We start from the raw sequence: 7,500 nt of genomic DNA on the forward strand, positions 1-7,500 counted from the left end.
ACACTCAATTCTGTTACTACAGAATTTCACACATTTTCTGATGTGATCTCTTGCATGGTAACTATCTTTTTCATTGACAAAATAGGTTTATACATTCCTTTAGTACGTTTGTCACTCACTTCCAAGATCAGTCCTGAAATTAGCTCCAAAGGGTAGCCTCTCTGTGTGAACATCGTTCCCAAGAGTTGACATTCCTCTTGGAAATCCTGTTCAGTAGAAACTATATGAGCTGCTCGTACTAACTGACCTTTAATTACTGAACGTTTTTGGTAAAAAGGGTGGCAGCTGGTAAAGTGGAAAAACGTATTCGAATATGTTTCCTTCCTGTGTATTTTTGCCTGGTAACATTTCAAAGCACGTTTTTTTGATAAATTAATGTCTAAGTAAGCTATCCTATCAGTATCAAAGGTGGAAGTGAAATGAAAGAAATCAGTTGAGGTGTTAAAAATATTTAATACTGTTTCACTCGAATTTTGGTTACCATTAAGCAGAATAAAGATATCATCTAGATACCATGTATAAAAGACTGATTTGTTTTTAATACTGTCATTTTTGAACACATACTCAGACTCCCAGTGGTCCATCACTAAGTTAGCAATGCTAGCTCCACAAGGGGAGTCCATTGCCACACCTATTTTCTTTGCTTTGAAATGTTACCAGGCAAAAATACACAGGAAGGAAACATATTCGAATACGTTTTTACACTTTACCAGCTGCCACCCTTTTTACCAAAAACGTTCAGTAATTAAAGGTCAGTTAGTACGAGCAGCTCGTATAGTTTCTACTGAACAGGATTTCCAAGAGGAATGTCAACTCTTGGGAACGATGTTCACACAGAGAGGCTACCCTTTGGAGCTAATATCAGGACTGATCTTGGAAGTGAGTGACAAACGTACCAAAGGAATGTATAAACCTATTTTGTCAATGAAAAAGACAGTTACCATGCAAGAGATCACATCAGAAAATGTGGGAAATTCTGTAGTAACAGAATTGAGTGTCCTTGTCACACCTGACTCACCAGAAACAAAGTTCATTACAACCTATAATACATTCAGTTATCACTGTATAGGGATACTATAAAAAATGGGTTATTTTTGCAAGTAACCCTAGTATATTAAATAAATTGGGTGAATACCCGGGCACTATATTTAGGAAGGGTAGGAATTTGAAGGTACTATATGAACAACGCCGGAAAAAACAACCAAAAATAACTGGTATGTACAAATGCCAAAATTGCAATTTTTGCAAATTAGTAACTGAATCCAACAGATTCGAAATAAATAATGTTCAATACAGACTGAAGTGTAGGGCCAATTGCAACACTAGAATGGTAGTGTACCTGGCTAAATGCCAGGGATGCCAGGCATTTTACATCGGTAAGACGGAGAGGAGACTCCGTGACCGTATGTATGAACACTCATATGCCATTAGCAGGAACAAACAAGACAATGCCCTAGCTAAACATGTCAGTTCAGATTTTTAGTTATAGACCAGCCAGAGCTCGATGTTAGAGGTGGTCCTGCACCATTGCAACTCAAAGAGCTGGAACTATTCTGGCAGATTAGACTTAATGCATATAATCTACCAGGTATAAATGAGACCTGTAGTTTGAGCAGTGTGTTAAAGCTCAAAAGTCTAAAAAGATTAATTTAGGAAAATATATTAATATAGAATGTCAGATTATTTTCATTTATTATTCATTTTTATATACATCTGGTTTTAACATGAATTAGACATAAACATATTTTAGATAGGAGAAGCTGTAAAGTGAATGTTGACAAATGTTTGATTTATTTATATTGAATGTTCACACTGAAATCTACTCTAGTATGGTTTTACTTGTATATAAGAAATGTTCTATATACAAAAAAGACACATGTCGATATATGTTATTTAGTATATATAAATGATATATATAGATATATAGTTTTTCCTATATCTACTATTTTTTATATCAACTATTACCATAACTATTAGTATTATTAGAATTTCCCTTTATTTTTAGATTTATTACTCATCCAGACTCTGCTACACTTTGCTGTGAAGGAAAGGTTAGTTTGCTGTTATTTTTTGTATTTCTGTATTGCCTTTCTATATTTTGAATACTGTAGTTTGTTTTCTTTACCTTGTGTTTTGCTTGCATTCTGTTTAACAGCATATTAAAACTTCAAAAGAGACCACAGCTCTCTCTGTTCTGAGTCAGGCAGAATTTTTTCCTCCCTCCCACCCATTTAAGTTGTCTTGTTAAATACCACTGTCTTTCTAGTTGCCCGCCTCTTATGTTAATCTGACCATATATCTCATTTCTCTCTACTTTCACTGGCTTATGTGAGTAATCACAAAACCATCACTTTTGAAATCCCACCCCTTCAATTATTTAAATTTATTGGCCATCCTACAGTATTTCATAGTACCAAAATACAAAAGTAACCACCCCTTTCAGTCCATCTTGCTGTTTTAAAAATAGTAACTCTCCACTAAACCTTAACTTTTTAAACAGGTAAAACTCAAGTTACCTACTTTCATATCTAACTTCTCTAGTGCACACTGCAGAGTGCATTCTTTTCAATCTTACCTTTAAGCATCCCTGTTACTAGCACTTTCTCTAATACCTAAAAGATTATCTCTACTTGACTCCAAGTAGACTTTTCTCTATCTGTTAAACCTAGCACTTGCTCCTACAGTACTTATTACCTTGATACGGCACTCTTATAGATAGCACCCCAAAAGGCAAACCCCCATTTCTCGGTCACCACGTCCCCGGAATCTCTTTTAAAGTTTTTTTGTCTAGTCCTTCTAGCATGTCGAGGGATCAGTTGCTAGTGTCCTCTCCTGCTCAGCTGGTGAACCTGGGAATATTGAGGCAATGTTACAATTGCCTCATGTACACAGACAACCCTCTCCTCCTCCCACAAAACACAAATACATGCGAGAGATGCAACTATACGGCCAAACTGGAGGCTGAGCTCTCTCAACATAGGACTGGCAAGACCAGTCAGGAGGAGAAGGTTACCACACACACTATAGACCCAGTCTCACATAGTACCATCACAACCTCAAATCATACACATAAACACACAAAGACATACTCGGCTCTGATCAAAATCTACCAAAACAGCAGAGGCCACCAAAGCAGACACCCAAACAACCACCACCTCAGAACACAACACCTGCAACACATAGACCTCACAGTCAGAGTGTCAAACAGTCACAGCCCTTAAGGCCAAACACAATGCCAGACACACTAGTCATTGGTGACTCCATAGTCAGACACACTGACGTCCCGCTCACCAGACTGAGTAAGGAGAAGGTCACAGTAAGCTGCCTGTCGGGCGCTAGAATCCGCCACATAACGCAAGCACTCAGGTCTCTCAACAGCAGGTACAAATATGACTCAGTCATTGTCCACGCTGGTGTAAATGACCTGAGACGTACCTCCTTGGACTACATGAAAAGAGACATTGAGGAGCTCTCTGATTATGTAGCCCAGGCAGGTATGACCCTGACCTTGAGCAGTATCCTACCTTCACCAAGAATGATGCCACAATACAGAGATAAGATGATCAGCTTTAACAATTGGCTTAAACTCTGGTGTCATTCAAAGGGGATCCAATGTCTGTCTGCCTGGGATGACATGCTGGACAAGCCACGCTGCTTCGCAAGGGACGGCTTGCACCTGTCACCCTGGGATTCCGGATATTGGCAAAGGCTCTTGCCACCCCATAGTGCCTTTTTAGGCAAGGCTCAAATTCTAAACCTACCACCCTAGAACACAAAAAGGAAAAAACTAAGGGTAATGCTGCTCAATGCCAGAAGTCTAAATCTCAAAATGCACGCACTCGAGGCCCTTCTCAGTATGGAGAACATCGATGTCTGTGCAGTGACAGAAACCTGGTTCAAGGCTCCTGAGAGCACCCCAGCACTATCAGGTTTTACCTCTTATCATGCGTCCGCCCCAAAATCCGGACAATACCAAGAAAGGAGGGGGTATCCATATTCATCAAAGACACCCACACCTCAAGACTGGTGGCAACGCACGATGCATCGGAGACCATCCAGGTGCAATTAACCATAGGCAAGACTGCTCTGCAAATTGTAGCATGTTACAGGCCACCCTCACAAACTCAGGAACCTCACATGGCCTTCCTGAAAACACTAGAGGGATAAATGTATCACCAAACACCATCATACTAGGTGACTTCAATTACCCTAATATAGACTGGGAACACTACTCAAGCCCAAACACCCTAGCCCAAAAGTTCCTGGAATTCATAAACTCAAATGCCATGGAACAACTAGTCACCATCCCCACAAGAGGAGAAAACATACTTGATCTCATCATCACGAACATGGGAGCACAATGTTCAACACCGGAAGTATACCCTCACTGGTGAGATCAGATCACAAACTAATCTCGCTGGAGGTCCTCATCCCACCCCACCTGAAATAAAAAGACCACAGTAAAGAACTTCTCAAAGCCGACTTCACACTTCTAAAGACTAGTGTGGTCTCCTTTAAGGCCCCGAGCACGGAAAACAGTACTCGAGCCGCTGAATCACTTACAAATGCCTTCTACCAGCACCTGCAGGACTGCATGGATAAGGCAATCCCAAGCAAAACAAAGACTCTTTGTACCAAAGGCAAGCGTCCACTCTGGTGGACCCCAGCCATAAACAAACTCTACAACAAAAGGAGGAAGCTACTCCAACATAGAGCAAAATCCTTAAAAGGTAAGACACCCTTGATCACTATAAGTAAAAAACTAAGAGCTCTCATAAAATCATCCAAAGCAAATTTTGAGAGAAAAATAGCTAAAGACTCAAAGACAATCATAAGGCCTTCTTTAGCTATGTTAGAAACCTGGGAGGAAACTCCCAGATATGCTCAGAACTAGTTCAAAATGATGTGAAGATTACTGATCCTACAGACATTGCCAACATACTGGCTGACAGGTTCAGTGCAAACTTCTCCCCTCCCCCAAAAGGAGAGATATCTATACCAAGCGATTGCAGCCCCCAAACATCTCCAACGCCCAAGTGAGAACTGCTCTCTCCAAAGCAAAAACACAGCATCCATGGGACCTGATGGTGTCCCCGGCTGTGTGCTCCACGAACTCAACGAGGAATTAAACCCACAGCTAGGACAGCTGTTTAATCATAGTCTTACCTCTGGATACGCACCCAGGAGTGGCGCACTGCAACTGTGGTCCCACTTCACAAAGGCGGTGCCTCCACCGACCCTGGAAATTACCAGCCCATTAGCTTGACAAGCCTTATCTGCAAAGCCATGGAGAGGATCATAATGGACCTCATAAATAAAGACATAGGGAATTTGCAGACTTTGGATCCATCCCAGTTTGGCTTTGTCAAAGGCAGATCATGCCTTCTAAACTTGGTTGACTTTTTGAAACAGTCACCAAAGCCATTGATGAGGGAAAGACAGTCCATACAGCCTACCTCGATCTGGCGAAGGCCTTTGATACAATACCCACTCGGGTATCATTGAAAAACTCATCAGCTTAAATGTTAACCCATACATCACAAGATGGGTTGCAAACTGGCTGAGTGACAGAACCCACAGGGTCAGAGTTGCTGGCGCCATGTCAGACTCAAAGCCTGTCACAAGTGGTGTACCACAGGGCTCAGTCCTGGGCCCACTCTTGTTTGGCATCTACTTTTCCGAAGTACAAGCAAACACAGGAGGGTTATGGCTGACAAAGTTTGCAGATGACTGCAAACTGGGCCATAGTAGAAAACACATCTGACACAGATATCCTTCAGAAGGGTCTCACAGAAACGGATAACTGGTGCCAGAGCCATGGCCTAAAGTTAAATGCCAAAAATGCATAGTCATACCCTTCGGAAAAACAAGGTTACCCTAGCTACCAAATAGGTGGCAATCCACTGAGTACAGAAGAAGTTATCAGGGACCTGGGGACCCAGGTTGATAGTAGTCTGTCATTCGACACCCATGTAGCTAAAGTAGTTAGGAAGACCTTCTACATTGCCCACCTTATCATGAAGGGATTCTCATCTAGATCAAGGGAGGTCATAGTCTCCTATACTCATCACTCATCAGACCAATGATTGAGTACAATGCCCCATTCGGAATGTATCTGACCCGACACTTGCAGCAGCTGGAGAGGCCACAAAAGTTCCTCACCAAAAGGATAAAGGGTCTCAAACATCTGTCCTATGCTGCCCGACTGAAAGAACTCCAGCTCTATTCAGTCGCACCGCTTGCTCAGAGGTGACCTTTGCCTAACATACAAGGCCATGTCAAACCCAGATTTGATGAATATGCTTCACCTCAAAAAATCTAGATCCGTCAGAGCCACAAGGGCGTGATTAAACCTCGACACGGCTATTAATAGGACGTGCTGGAGGGATAGATTCATCACCCAAAGACTCCCTATGCTGTGGAATAAAATCCCGGTATATGTGAGGCAGAGCACCTCGTTGGCCTTGTTCAAGAGAAATCTTGACCAATGGATGGGAGATCGCAGATATACCCCAGGGATAACCTCAGTGTCACTGCTCAACAGAGGCACAGCAAAATAATGGGTATAGTTCCCCATACTAAAGGGGTGGCGTAAGCCACAAAACTATGGGCTAGGCTTGTAAATGCCCTCGGGCAGATAGCCTAGTATGAACCTATGAACCTATGAACCTATTTAGTATTTTTGCATAAGTATTTTACTATTGTCAGTGGATGGCTCTGTAATTAGAGAAGTTGGTTGCCTCTGTAAGTTAATTGATTAATCAACTAATTAACCCATAGCGAAATGTATATATACTCACAATGTGACTACTTTTGTTGTCTGAAGAAGTTTGCTGACAGAGCAAACGAAAAGCGCTTAATCTTATTAAATCTTTTTGGTTTTTACTGGTCTGTATTGGTTTTGCTGCTACCCGACTTGTTTACAAGTTTAGTTTTGTGTTCATTTTTTTAATGAGAAACTTTGCTTGATGTAGATGGGTAGCTTGTTCAAGAGTATAGGAAGCCTCTGGGACAGGAATCTATCCCTCCAGCTTGTCCTGTTCATTGTGGTGACAAGGTGTAGGTCCCTAGAGTGTGTAGCTTGGAGGGATTTGGATTTCTTTAGGGTAGCATGTCCAACAGTTCTGGGTGTAACATAGCTTTATACGTTATGTTAGGCAGAGATCTCCTTGGAGTAGGCGATATGTTACAGAGTAAAGCTGGAGTTTTTGAGACGGTCAGTGTAGGGCATCTGTTTGAGGCCAGTAATCCTCTTTGTGAGATACTTCTGTGGCATTTCCAGCTGCTGCAGATGTCTTGTGAGGTATATTCCAAAAGGGGTGTTGTACTCTATAATGGGTCTAATGACTGCCGAGCGGAGGGGAACAATGACCTCTTTTTTCCTGGATGAGAACCCTTTTGTGTTTAGGTGTGCCACACAGAAGGATTTCCTGACTACTGTGGCAATGTGATTATCAAAGGAGAGACTACTGTCCCCCTGGATCCCAAGGTCTCTTATCA

The sequence above is a fragment of the Protopterus annectens genome, chromosome 14.part0, assembly GCF_019279795.1.
Source record: "Protopterus annectens isolate FY-2018-M chromosome 14.part0, PAN1.0, whole genome shotgun sequence".
In the NCBI taxonomy this organism is placed as follows: Eukaryota; Metazoa; Chordata; order Ceratodontiformes; family Protopteridae; genus Protopterus; species Protopterus annectens.